At 41.6% G+C, this 14,912-nt stretch overlaps 1 protein-coding gene across 1 annotated transcript in view; it reads right to left on the bottom strand.

Annotated features, from left to right (window-relative positions):
• RBPJ (recombination signal binding protein for immunoglobulin kappa J region) overlaps positions 1 to 14,912 on the bottom strand; it is a 225,233-nt gene that overhangs the window by 133,583 nt on the left and 76,738 nt on the right. The gene's annotated exons all lie outside the window — the stretch shown is intronic.

The raw sequence follows: 14,912 nt of genomic DNA, 5'->3' as shown, positions 1-14,912 counted from the left end.
TGTTGCTTGTTAACAGAATGCAGAATGAATTATGGCCTCTGTATGAAGCTCTTTTATTGTTGATCTCGATCTTCATAGAGGGTGTGGTAGAGGTAGCCATCTACAAATGTAAAGCTTACATCAGGTACATAGAAAAATATTCTACTTAGAAAGAAAATAGAATATAAACATTAATGTCACTGGTTAAAGAAAATCAATGGTTATTCATCAAGGTAAAGAATAAGATATTAATAGTGCATATATGGCAGCTTCCTTGAAACTTACGAAACAGAGTGGAGACTAAAGGAAGGGCAAGTAAATACCTTCTTTTGCTAAGCCACCTGACTGATACTGAGCCTGATTAATATTGCCCTAACACAGGGATATCACCCACAACTTGGTGCTTAGTAGCCACCTTCAACAATGGACTTTAGGCCCACCTCTATTCTCAGCGACCTGGGGCTGAAGAAAAAAGAGCATCCTTAGGGGTACGGCAGGGTATGTGGGGTGGGTGTGACCAGCAGCCTTGTGTTCTATAATTATAGTGGGAGATCAGCATGAGAAATATTAGCAACTTTTCTATTCTATAGAAGTGATGACATCACTGCTGCCGATTACAGAAACTGCCTGTCAAGGAGTCAAATTATTCCCTCTAACTCCCACTTAAGACAGATCCCAAGGAAGGATCTTCAGTGGAGGCTGAGGGAATTATTTTATCTCCATTGCACCCTTATGAACTCACCTGGGCTCATTAATTCAGGTGCTTTCTTAGCAGATCAAAATGGAAAGAATCTGTTTCTCAAAGACGGATATCATATAAGCACTGCAGGAGTGAAGTGGTTTCCTGTGGTTATACAATTGTACCAATCTGAACGTGAACCCAGCAGATTGTGGAGGCGGCGAATCCCTTAGGAGGCTCTTTTCTGCCCTTCAAACATCCGTGAATCATATGATTATTAGATGAGCAGGACCAAGCTGCTGAATATCCACAGCCATCACCTCTCCTCCAATTCCCAGATCAGCCCAGTGATTGATTCTTGGATGTGGCATGGCCAAAAGAGATGGAAGGGGCTGCCAGCAGATTGGCTTTTGTCATAGAACCAAGCTCAAGAATTGGGTGTAGTAGGGGCGAATGTGCCTTGGGAATTCCTACACATTCTTTTACCTCTTGTGCTGCTATCAGCCTTTCCTCCCATTCCCATCACATCAATGCTTTCTGGTCCGGCATCCATCACAGTACAGCCACTCTCTGCTTTCCAGAAAAAGACAACTACTCTCCAGATGAAGCAGCCACACTGTGAAAGAGAGAGAGAAGCCCTCTCACACACGTGCACAGACACACTCACACCCTCTTTTCCTGGATGGCAGCCATCCTTGTCACTTCACCCAAAAAAAGTCATTCTCATGGAGGAAATGTGGGCATAACGGAAGAGGAGAAAAGCGATCTTGTCATTTCCCTACTTAGATGTTGTCAATTACATTCAGCGTTTCATCCCAAAGCCCAAAGCTAGTCGGTCCAGAGGAAATGTCTGGAAGTGATCCTTCCTAGGAAGGGCCGAAGCCTGGTGAATAGGGCAACACTCACCCAGGCGCTCAGTGGTTCTTCCTTGATTCTTGTCTCTTCATCACCAACCCTATCCAATCCATTGGCAAGTCCCCTTAGTTCTATGCTCAGACGACGCGCCACATCTAATACTTTTTACCCTCTCCCCCCTACATCGTAGTCCAGGGCACTATCAGCTCTCTCTGGGTTACATGCATTACCTTCCCACCTTCTTCCTACTTCTTCTACTCTTACCCCCCTCTCCCACTCCCAGTCCATTCTCTATGGGATATCCTGGTGCGGTCTCTTAAAATGTAAATCGAATCATGTGACTCAAATTTAAAACTTTCCATCTACATGTCTATTATTTTTGTTATTCCTCAAGCATTTTGCTACCATAATTAGCATTGAAATTAACGTTGGTTTTTTTTTTTTTTTAACCAAAAAGCCACGTGCTGTTTTACAGGAAACAAAGGGCAAGCTGAGGGCACCACCTTCCAGATGCAAGAGAAAGGGTGGGTGGTGATAGCTATCAAAGAGAGGAAAGGCAGGAGAGCCCTGGGGGTCTGGAGCCCAGGAAGGAAAAAGGATACCGAGCTGACTTGCCCCTGAGCAGGGCCCTGGGCTGAGCAGTGGAAGGACCGCTCCGGGGTGTGACTCCTGTCAATCCTCCCTTCCTTTTCTCCCACTCTCGCTCACTGCCCACCCCTGGTCCTGTGCTCCCGCTAGATTCAAATACCTTTCACTCCCCAGTGCAGGGACACCTTCTTGCCCCCTCCTGCATTTTCTCTGCTTAGAAGAAGGATCTTCACCCAGCTTTTCTTCCTGGTGACTATTTATTCAGTTCATACAATGCTACAGACTAAATTCCCCCCACCAGGAGCTAATTTCTTAATTGTTCCCCCCTTGCTCTGAAGATCGTAAAATTGTCAAACCTGTTCTTTTTCCTCTAAATGGCAACTTTGCAACAAGATCTTTCGGTTGTTGTCCAACGTCTGAAGTTTTCTATGTGCCATGAAAATGAACGTTTATAATTCTATTTGATATAAAAGAAGATTATACTGAACAATGTCCTATTAATAGGACAGGCAAATAATCTCCCCTGGTCCACACAACCCACGGACCAGAAGAGAATCTCAACACACTGGTGGTTCTGACAAGTGGCCGCCCCACCTTGACTGCCTCCTCTTCTAGACTCTGGGTTACTGTACAAAGAGTAACACTCTTTTCTCTCTACTCTTTCCATGCACACTGATTTTGTCTCTCTGCAGCACTTCTCAGTCAGGTAGTAGAGAAATACAGGTAAACAGAAAGCCACGCTTGTAAGTGAACACTTACTGGCTCAGGGCACAGAAACTGTGTTCAAGAAGAATGTTTTTTATTTTTTTTTTCAATGAAGCATTATTTACTTTATAGTCTGTCTACTTCCTTGAAGGAAGATCAACTGGTTTAAAACAGAAATAAGGGCTATTGATGTTTATGTGTTTAATTTACAATTCTATTCTGGAAGGCAGATTCCCATTAATAAATGAAATATTTATAAGTACTGTAATATCCAAATAAAAGCACACTAAGTCATCTACTTTTGGGGGGAATATTTAGGGTGTATTTTTCAGCTAATGGGACAAATCCTGAAGGAACTGTAGCATTTAAAGAAAGCACATCGTTACTGGAACTAAACTTGAGTACTTTTATGGCAAGACTGGACAGCTGCTTGCACCTGCCCTAACTTTTTTTCTGGCTAAAGTTATCTATTCCAGGATCCTATGTCATGCAGTATAGAGCTTTGGTTTCAATCAGTCACTCACCCAGGACCTTGGATATATTTGAAATTCCTTTTGGGGGGAAAAAAATTGGCCAAGGCTTTTGACAGCATTGCTTCTCACACCCAGGCCAGAGTGGGCTGGTTCTCCATGGCGACAAGAATGCATATTGGCATCTCACCCTTAAAGTCACAGAATCATAGCATTTTGGTCCAAAAGAGGCTTTAGATTTCATATGGCCCTTACTTATTTTATGTTTTTCTATAACATTATATCAGCATTCCTTGTTCCCCCATAGCAAATATCCCAAACCCCTAATTTAACTGACAATATAGAACATTTATATTATAGGTGGCTGATAGAGGATGTCAAGACAAAGAAGTAAGATTCAGCAGTTCATTTAAGGACTCTCATTTACAATGCCTGATATTTGAGGGAGGTAGTCCAGCACACAGATTAATCATGGTTCATGTATATTCTCCAAGTTCCATCCCTTAATTTGGTAAAGAAGTTGGAGGACAGTTTGCCTGGGCTGCATTTTTCTTAGCTTCTTGCTCAAATGTATTCACAAAAATTAAAGGTGAGATATGACTTCTGTTTATATACAGGGTTGGTATGAAAATATCTTTCACACAAGCAAGACTGAAGTTACTGACCACAATGTCAAGTTGCATTATCTCTACACAGATCCATGTGATAAATTCCTTCTTGAATTTAGCCTCAGGCAATGATAACGTGTATGCTCCTTCTTGTCAGAAAGTGAAGCCTCTGTTGCCTATTATGTTTATCATTTCACCTTTGCTGCCAGAAAAATATGAACCAAATTTATTGCCAAGTGTAATCTGATAAGCTCTGGTGCCTAGAAGTATTTACTCCTCTTGCTTTCTTAACTATTTCATTTGTAAATTGCCTCAAGTCATTGTCATGAAGTCCATGAAGTTTATAAGTTGACAATAAAAATTTAAATGAAAAAAATGAATAAAAACAATCGGTGGGTAATAAGGAATGGTCAAACTTGCCAATGACACTTGTCTGAGCAAAGACCTTTCTGCCAATGTTCCCATTTTGAAGGTGGTAGAGAGATCTCATGTTTTCTATCAGAAAATCTGGGCTTAATTCCCAACTATACAACTTACTCGCTGAATAACCTTACAAAAGTCACCTAAGCCTCCATTTCCTCATTTCTAAATGGGGATATTAATGCTGTTGATCCACTGGGTTGTTGTGACAACCAAACGAGAATACAAGGGGAGATGCTTTCTCAATAGTGAGTCACCCCAGAAATGTTCGTTGTTACAACTTCCGTACTCTGTCTTGCAGTGCTGACCCACCCTCACCGGTACATGATGTTTAGAATAAGTTCACAAATTCACAAATAAATTTAAAAATCCTTTGATACTCCTCTTTTTAGGGGGTGGAGACTAATTTATCTTCCCTGGAGTGCAGGCTGTATTTAATAACTTGTTTCCAGCAAATGGAATGTGGCTGCGGTGACAATATGTGACTTCTGAGACTAGGTCTTTAAAAGTATTGTGGCTTCCTCCTTGCTCTCACTCTTAAATCACTCATTACCGGCGAAGCCAACTGCAGCGTCATGAGGACATTCAAGCAGCCTTACAGGGAGCTCCATGTGGCAAGCAACTGAAATCTCTTGCCAAGATCCAAGCAAGCACACCATATTGGAAGCAGACCCTTTGGCCCCAGTCAAGTTTTCAGACTGCACCACCCCCCAGCCAACTTCTAGCCTACTGACTCCTGAGAAACCCTAAACTAGAACCACCTGGCTAACGCACCCCCTGAATTCCTGACCCTCAGAAACTCTATAAAAGGAGAAATGTGTATTCTTGCTTAACCCCCCTAAATTTGGGCTAAAATTGGGGGTAAAGTGAGGTAATTTATCACATAGCAATAGATAACTGATAAAAATGTCCATAGTTACCCACACATCCTCTTGGAGAATACTACTGAGGACAAATAGCAGACCTTATTCTCCTCAGATGTTGTATTAAAGGTAAGTCAAGTGCCTCAATATATTAGAATCATTGCACTGAAAATCACCTCACTGCCAGGTGGTGCAATACCCTCATTTTGCAAATGGGAGAACTGGGAAGCAAGAGGTGAGCTCTTCAAGGACATTTCAATGAATGGCAAACGTAGGGCTAGACCCTCTCCTGGTCATCTTCTGTTTGATATCATCTTTCTTTTCCTTCTTTAATGATCTAAAGAGTTCCTTTATTTTTGAACACAGATTGAAGAACAATGGAATGGTTCAAAATCGATACTCACTTTCTTTCTCCCATACCACACTACTTTTATTCCTTTGATTTTTCACCTGAAAAATGCCAGTCAGTAGTTTTTAGTTTATGACATCATTTTACAAAAGGCAGGGTGCGCTTCAGATAAGGAAATTGCCCCAAATGAACAAATGTTGATGTGGACATCTGTTCTTTGTAAGACCCTGTACAGGATCAAAGAAGATGAACTAAACCCAAATTCAGGCCCTTAAGGTTCTCAGGATCTGGTGGGGACAGGAGGTTCTAAGCACAGTCCGAACCATGGGTTATGGGATGCTGAAGGACAGAAAGATCGTATGTGAGATAGAAAATATATTAAGCCAAGAACACACAGTACATGTTCTGCAATCTCTCCCCCAGAGTAAGGTCTAAAGCAAGTCTTCAAAATTAATATGCTAGCATGAAAAAAATGTTTTAAAGATTTTTAGACCCAAACTCTTCAATGCACTCTTAGGGGGCAATTTTACTCATGTAATCAATAAGCTGCTCTAAGAAATCAGGTGCTGGGCTAGGCTCTCGGCATACACATGATTTATATTCAGATAGGGAGGGTTCAAGAATTTCTAGGTAAAACAGAATTAAGGAGGTAGCAATCTGGTTGGAAAATGCTGCTGGGCACGTGTCTGGAATCTGCCTTTGGTAACATGCCATCTTTACACAGGGCTTTGGGGTGGGGTTTGAAATTGATGGTGATCATGACCTTGGAGCCATTACTATATGTATACCATTGATGACATTCTTGTCTCTGGCCTTAAATCATACCCCTCTCCCTTCTCTCCCATTCTCTTTTCAGACTGTGGGAAGAACCAGGCTGTAATCTTTATTTGCTTAAATTTCAAGGCCAAGAATCTTGCAGGAGATTCTCTGAAATAACAGCGGCGGTGTGACCAGTGTGGAGGTAGACACAGCTGTTCCTACACTGGGGATGGGTGAAATGGAGTGGGGTCGGGATGATAAATGTTTATCGTTTGCTTTAAGTTGCTAAGTTCTGTTATACAGCAAAAGGTAACTGAAAGAAGGTGGCAGATGTTATTCCAGTTCATCAGAACCTGGCTGCCATCATGGTAGTGATAGATGTGTGGGGGCTTAGAATAGTTTTCTTGGGACGTGCAGAAATGCCTTTCCAGAGTCTGGATGCTAAGATCCATGTTTGAAGGAACATTTAAGCTTAACCTTAATGGAAGATGGAAGTCATACAATAGGCTTTCTCATCCCAAACCAAAGAGGAAAAAATAGAGTTGATATGGACCAGAAAAGATGCTTAGGGGTACTCTAAACTTGGTAATGTCACTTTCTGACCAAGTAACTGTTAGTCAGTTGCAAAACCAAAATTTATTTCCATAAGTACGAAGTTGTGGGTTGAAGAATCTTAATTACAGTAAGGGATTAGTAAGTAAAAGACAACCTTTAAAAATCCAGCAACACAACTGTTAAGGAAATTCATCTGGGCTTGTTCTGATGAATGAGTATGAGGACAGTAATCTTACGATTTGTAACCTTCTTTTGTCTTCATGCCTCGTCTCTCACTTTTGGATTTTGTAGGTCACACATCATATAACAATAAAATAAGTACTATTAAAAAGAACTTTCCAGTTTGAGAGGTGCTTTCAATGATCATGACCTGATTTTATTCTGTAATTTGGATATATTGATGAATTTAGATATTGTGAGAAAATGCCCAATATCGTTTACCTTTAATTAAGTTTTCTGGATGCCTTACCAAACCACAAAAATCACCATATTAAGAGTTTTATTTAAATGCATTCAGTAAGAAAAAGGAAAAAATCAGAAAATCAGTAGCTTCTGACCCCTTTTGCTTTAGAAAACTGTGTATCTTTAATTAAAAAAATAAGACTTTACATTTCAAAATCAAAGGGGCAGTATTTTCTTGATTTCAACTAAATTGAAATTAAACTATTATGAAATATATCAAATGCATTTGATGTCATAATTTAAATTTCTTAGATGCATATTTGAATATGCACTGTATCATTCCACTCTCTCTCTCTTGCACCAGTTTATTTTGTTTTTTTCCTCAGATGATTTTGTCCCACATTCCCATGTTCAATACTAAACTGGAAATTAAAATTTGAGCACAATCTCATAGTAGATGGGGATTTTGACACGGTGTCGGCAGCTTATCCCAGGAGAAAGAAATGCACCAGGCATGGATGTGTTCCTTTTCAAGGGTTTATTTCTCTTGGTGACCTGATTGTACTGTCCATAGCAAAATTCCTTTTTAGATGATTCATAGGCAAGATTTATACTAGCAAAAAGAAAAGGAGGATTAAGGATAGAGGCCGTTATTTACATCTTGTAGAATCCCTTGAAAATTTGATGGAATTATGACCCTTTCCTTAGATAAACACACACACATAAAGTTTGCATGAAAATTTGTCAGGGGAGGTCCTCCCCTGAGCTAGATAATTTGGAAAGGGTGAAGCACTTTGTTTCAAAGAGTTCTGTGACTCAAATAAAAAGGGAGGATTAAATTAGAACAGAAGGGTTTTAAAAAACAACTTTATAAGTTCAAGACTAAGAACTGTTAAATTAGCATAACTCTTTTGCTCAGACATCAAGAAATCAGCACCCCAGTGCCTATGATTATTTATATGTAGCCGGTTGAAGTTGGGGGATACACTTACCGGATAATCCCATCTTTCTGATTTGCCTATTCTGAAGATAAATATACATCTTGTTTAAGTTATTTTTTCATTGGCTGCTTTTAACCCACAGAATATAAATCTTTTTCAAACACTAAATATTTTATAATTATCATAATAAACAAGTCAGAGAGAATTTTTAAGATGATGTCGTAGAGTGGTTTCAAACTTTTTTTAAGCAATAAGACTCTCAGTAGTATCCTAAAATATAACAGATTAAAATGGCATTTTTAGCATAAATTGTTTTTATATGTTACAATGAAAACAACTCCTTATTATGATGTCATTCCAAGAGGCTGTTTTTGTTTAACATGAACATTTAGAAATAGGACCTAATGGAAAATAGTTACAGGCCCAGCCTCCATTGTATTTCTGTATTTAGTTTTGGTTACTTGATAAATATTAAGGAAATTCTGATTTGGATATAAATGTATTTGCAAGTGGTCACAATTTTTAAATAGTCACCTTTCAATCTCAGGATATTCTTCAAATAAATAAAGATGGAAGGAAATGCTTTATTCAAAGTCTAAATAAAAACTTGATAGCACATGGGAAGTCTCCAACTTAGGAAAATTTAGCATATAACCCATCTGAGTGTCCATTTGCTTTTTAAAAATTTTTATTGTGATAAAACATATTTAACACAAAATTTACCATTTTGATCATTAAGTGTATAATCCAGTGGCATTAAGTACCTTCACAAGGTTGTACAACCATTACCAGAACTATTTCCAGAACTTTCTCAACCCAAACCATTTGCTTTTTTTTCAAGGGTTTGCAGTCCACTTTTTTATTAAAGATTTATTTATTTATTTGAGGCAGGGGTGGGGAAGGGGCAGAGGGAAAGAGTATCCAAGCAGACTCCCACTGAGCACGGAGGCCAGAGCCCAACGCAGGGCTCCATCCCAGCACCCACGAGATCAGGACCTGAGCCGAAACCAAGAGTTGGTCGCTTAGCCCACTGAGCCACCCAGGCGCCCCCCTCCAGTCCACTTTTGAAATTAATTTATTCCATTGCCTTCCTTCAGGAAGATTCACATTAGAAACACAGGTGAATTATCAGCTGCCTACTGCACAGCATTAGTGTGAGATAGCCTCCTGCAGAGTGCTGGAACTCCCTATGTGGATTTTTCATCCTACCCCTGCCCACCCCGTCTGTGCATGACAACTCTCCAGGGCAGGGCTCCTGGGGAAGACCCCACCCTGAATGCTGGGGCCAGTCTGTGCGCTCTCCTGGAAAGGGAGTATGCAGCAGGGTGCTGGGCCTCTGAAAATGCCTTGTCTGGCATTAATCAAACCATCTGCTTTTAATGACCAATTTTAAAGCAGTAAAAAATGAAATTTGAATCAAATGTTTGCCAAGCTCCTAATGCACCTTTATAGAAGAGCTTACGAAGTATGGTGCGCTCAGTGATCTGAGGCACAGAGAATGAAGTGACGGAGACAGGTCCGTGGGTAGGCGAGGGCAGGAAGGGGTGCTTTCCTGGCCACCAAACAGGGCTGCCTTTTTCTATCATGCCATCCAGAGTGGCAACATCTCTTTATGATTCTGGTCTTAAAAAGACCATTTCAACGCCACTCACAAAAATCCTTTTTCCCCTCTCTCTGTACCTGAAAATGAGAAGTTCAAATGTGACATGCAAAAACCTGCTATCTTCTTGGGAGGTTTTACTGAAATTCATCGCTGCTTGTCTAGTCTGGTCTTAGAATCATCCTAAATTAAAAGCAAGTCGAAGCGACTACAGGAATTGGTGTAAACATTTCAAATATCATTTGCAGAACAGCCTGCTATGCAAACCTTGTCTTCTTCTTCTGTAAGTAGCCCCTCTATGTTTATAGCGAGGCTCAGATCACCAACCCACCTTCTGTTCAATCAGGTTTAATTTAGTGATAGTCATTAAGAACTGCCAGGTATGACAGACATTTACCACCAACAGGTAATATTTATTGAGTACCTACTCTGTGCCAGGCAATTTTGCATCTACCGGTAAATTCATTTTGGCATTCCAGATTGCCTCCATATATATTTGATCTTCAAATTGTCCTTTGAATCTGTTTTAACATCTTTCTGGTTCCCTCATGGATTAATGAGTTAAGTGAAGTCTTTTGCATATGTTTATTTTACATTTGTATGAGGGTCAAGATTTTCCCTTTTTGAAAATTATATTTTAGCACCTTATCTGTAGAAGAAAAACTGAAGATGAATACGAAGCATATGTGGTAAAGTCACCGGAACACAGAGACAGCAAGTAGAGGGGAAAGGGACAGTTACTGAAGAGTTCTTAATTAGAATGTCAAAGCCTTGGCATTCTCAACGGACATATGAAAAGATGCTCAACATCACCATCAGCAGGGAAATGCAAGTCAAAACCACAATGAGGTATCACCTCACCCCTGTCAGAATGACTAGCATCAAGAACACAAGAAACAACAAGTTTTGGTGAGGATGTGGAGAAAAGAGAAGCCTTGTGTGCTGTGGGTGGGAAAGCAAACTGGGGCAGCCACTGTGGAAGACAGTATGGAGGTTTCTCAAAAAATTAAAGATAAAACTACCAAATGATCCAATGACCACACTACTGGGTATTTTCCCAAAGAATAGGAAAATGCTAATGAGAAAGGATACATGCTCCCCCCACCATGTTTATTGCAACATTATTTACAATAGCCAGGATATGGAAACAGCCCAAGTGCCCCTCCATAGATGAATGGATAAAGAAGGTGTGATGTGTGTATATATATATATACACACAATGGAATATTATTTAGCCATAAAAAGAACAAAATCTTGCCATTTGCAACAACATGGATGGAGCAAGAGAGTCTAATGCTAAGTGAAATAAGTCAGTCAGAGATAGACAATACCATATGATGTCATTCCTATGTGGAACTGAAGAAACAAAATAAATGAAAAAGTAAAGAAAAAAAAAAAAGAGAGACAAACCAAAAAAAACCCAGACTCTTAACTACGGAGAACAAACAGATGGTTACCAGAGGGGAGGTGGGTGGGGAGATGGGGGAAATAGGTCAAGGGGATGAATAGTACACTTATCTTGATGAGCACTGAGTAATATATGGAATTGTTGAATCATCATATCATACACTTGAAACTAATATTAACACTATGTTAACTACACTGGAATTAAAATTTAAAAAATTGCAGACAAAAAAAAAGAAACAAACCTTGGCATTCTCAATCACAACAGTATACTCAGTGCATCGCACATAGTAGGTGCTCAATAAATATTCAGCAAAGGAACTAGCTTGGAAAATAAGATATACCTAAATACCAGGAAAAAGAACATGAAGATATCATGCACAAAAAACTTGTAAACATGACATGGATATTGAATCCAATTTTTAAAAAACATGACAAACCTATGGGGAAAAAATAATACATTTAAAAACACTAATCGTGCCAGCAAAATTCTTCCTCTGTGCTTTTGGGGCTGGAGAAGGTCAGGAGGGCATTTCTCTCAGGGAAAAATGTGAGCCCGCATGTACAAACGAAGTCTCTTCCTTTTGCTAACATTTGCCTCTGTCGCCGCTGCCATCCTAGATAGTTTAAATCCTGCAAAAGGGATGAATCGGCCCCCTCCACCCCTGTAAGGCTATGTGTCCTTCATACCATGCTTTTCACAAACCAGATTTTTCCATGGGGCTTCCCTGGCTTTCTTGGGCACCTACAGCTCAGCCAGGCTGGCACTCACCTATGTAACTCTCAAGGGCAACCCACTGGGGCCACGCATTGGAGAACCCAGGCTTCACAGGCCCTTAGGCTAACAGTCTAGTCCTGGACCCAAGAGAGGGGAGAGTCTGGTCTGGTGGTGCAGGGGGTGGAGTGGAGATTCCTATATCATAAGCTAAGAAATTCCATAAATGTTGGATTTTTCATGAGTGCTAGTGTTACAGAGAGGGATCAGAGCCTAATTTTCACAAGTTTGGCTTTTATACTTATAGAAAACTATGTGGCCCCATGATTCTCTGACAGCGAAGATAGACTACCATCTAGCCAAAAGGAAAAAGAAAAATTGAAGCCAATTTCACAGGTTGAAGAAGGAAGATATTATTTGACTCTGCTCTTGCTGCAAGGGCAAGAGAGAGAAGGATTTCTTTGCTAAATAGCCTTTCTCCGAAGATACAGGGATACTAACACCGACACTTTGTTGGCTTATTTGAAGTTTTTCTTAACATGGTATGCGCTCAATTAAATGTCAAACAATCACAACCGCTCCTGTTGGCCTGATGTCATAGTGAAGCAAAGACTTGTTTTCTCTCCCCTTTAAGTGACTCTCACATGTTTCACATACAACATCTAAGCAGCAAAGCCACGACAACAGAGAGGTGGTCAACACAGACAGCATTCTGGTGTGTTCACAACAAAGCACATCCAAGCCTGGAGCCCTAGGTAACTTGAGATTTTCCATAGGTTGAGGTTTAATAGACTTCTGTGGATTGTACCGGTTCAGGAAAACAATTCCACCAGCATGTGCAGCAACCATCTTCAGGGGCAGCCAAGCCTCGCCCAAGCAAGACCCCTCGGCCCTCAGACCTCATTAGCCATAATTGCTGAGGCTTTGCTTAGTCACCTTAAGGAACGTGTTTTAAATCCGAAACTTCTAAAAAGTATGTCTACTCTACATTTGCAATAGCTTCACAGTTAGCATGTCACTCTTAATATCTCTTTTGAGCTATAAAAACCGTGTGGTTTAGGGAGGGGATGACAATTATGATATGTCAAGACACCTCCGGCCTGGGTGGTTTTGCTCCAGACCATCAACTTAAGGTGTTGCTTAACCCAACCAGTAAGTCACATAGTCTTCCTGTGTTTTAATTTCTTCCTCTGGAGTTATTAAGACCTGCTGTTGGGAGAAGTAAGAAGAATGAGGAAGTTAGGTCCCACCTTCCCATTGTCTTCATAGGAAGCAGGTACCCCCAGAGACTCAGAGCCTTGCCTGAAGGTTGCACAGCCAGTGAGTGACAGAGCTGGGATCTGAATCCGGGTCTTGAGCATTTTTAACGGAATCTGCTTAGGATGCCAACTGCCCAGGCTTTGTCCCTGATGGAGGCAAGGGAACCCACCACAAGAGAGTGGAAAGAACTCACCTAGAGAGTCAGATGTCCTGGAAGCTGTCCTGCCATGTTCTCTCTGCATGACCTTGGGTAAGCATATGACCTTTCTATGCCCCATTTCTTCATTTATGAGATATCGACGATGACATGTAACTCACTCATTTATCATAAACATGAAGTGACAGGGAGTCAGCTCCTCAGCGCTCAAATGTTCTCTTTCTCCGTGCCTTCCATCCCCCCTCCTTTGGCCCTGGTGCTTTAGAAAGATTCTCCTTGATCAAAAACTCTACCTTCCCATACCTTCTTTTCGGTGTCAGAAATTCCTTAGATTCACTCATCATCCCACAAATACTCACTGAACATCTATTATCTACCAGGCATTGTTCTAGGTGCTAGGGTGTAGCGGCGAACACAACAGCCCATGTTCCCAAGCCTTGGCGTTGCCATTCTAAGAGGCCAAGGCTGTGGGGGGTGGGGGAGGGGCCGTGGCAGAAGAGAAGAATAGAGAAGTAGGTTGTAACGCGTGTACCCAACGTGTTAGGAGGTGACGAGTGTCATGGAGGAAAATAAAGCAGAAGATGGTAGCTTAGGATCCATCGGGGTGGGGACTCCATCTGTGGTCTGGGGACTCCATCTTGTCTTTTCTGAGAAGGTAACATCCAAGCATAGACCCACTGGTGGCAAAGGAGTGGGCCAATAACACACTCTCTTTCCCCAAAGCAGAGATGATACAGACAGCACCGGGAGAAGCAAACATGGGCCCAGACAGGTCCCCGGGAAGGTGTCAGTGCCCATGGCTACGTGTTGGTTGTGTGCGGAAGCACGAAGCTCTGTGAGAGTGGGTGTGAGGGCCACCGGGAAAGGCCATGGTCACCACTGATGACAACAGCTGCCCACTTCCCCACTCCTTCCTGAAAGCTGATGAGGGGACCGAGGCAGTTGTGTGAACAGCTCCTTGACCCCGTGCCTCCAGGCCTTTCTGAAGGCCCGCGTGCGTCTCTGGGCAAAGAAACGGTTAACCGTAATATGTGCCTTCCTTTCCTTAGATTCCAGAAGAGCCTTGGAAATCGACACCCCTCTCTGCCCCTGCGGCTTCTCTTCAGCCAGTTAGAGCAGGAAAGGCCCTTGTCCTCGCTGCCTGCCAAGGCCGGGGGGGGGGGGGGGGGGGGGGGTGCGCATCTTGCCCTCTTGGAGGTGGCCAGCCAGCCGGCTTTGGAAAACAGGGAGCTTAGTAAAAAAGTCACTTGGATTTTATAAAGTGGTAACTACTGTGGGGCTTCATGTAATTAAACCTAAATGCTATTTTCCTCCTGAAGCTCTCTGGTGAGGTAACAGCCCTCTTTATGTCAACTCAGGAAGTTTTACCCAAGAAAAGGGGTAGGGGGTTGCTGTTTGCCAAATCAGGAAATGTGAATTAACTGACAAGGAGCTAAAAAAAAAAATGAGGCTGAGGCAACCTAGAAGAAGGGAAGTGAGAGAGAGCAGAAAGGGAGTCCTACAAACGAGCAAACTTGGGAAACACAAGCCACTTTTCATGGCAAGTAAACTCAGGTTGGTTGACCCTTCCTTTTTATTGTGGGTTGCTTTGAAAAACTCAGAG

The sequence above is a fragment of the Zalophus californianus genome, chromosome 2 (assembly GCF_009762305.2).
Source record: "Zalophus californianus isolate mZalCal1 chromosome 2, mZalCal1.pri.v2, whole genome shotgun sequence".
Classification (NCBI taxonomy): Eukaryota; Metazoa; Chordata; class Mammalia; order Carnivora; family Otariidae; genus Zalophus; species Zalophus californianus.
The sequence above is the reverse complement of the archived record's forward strand: the minus strand, read 5'-3'. Positions and strand labels throughout refer to the sequence as shown.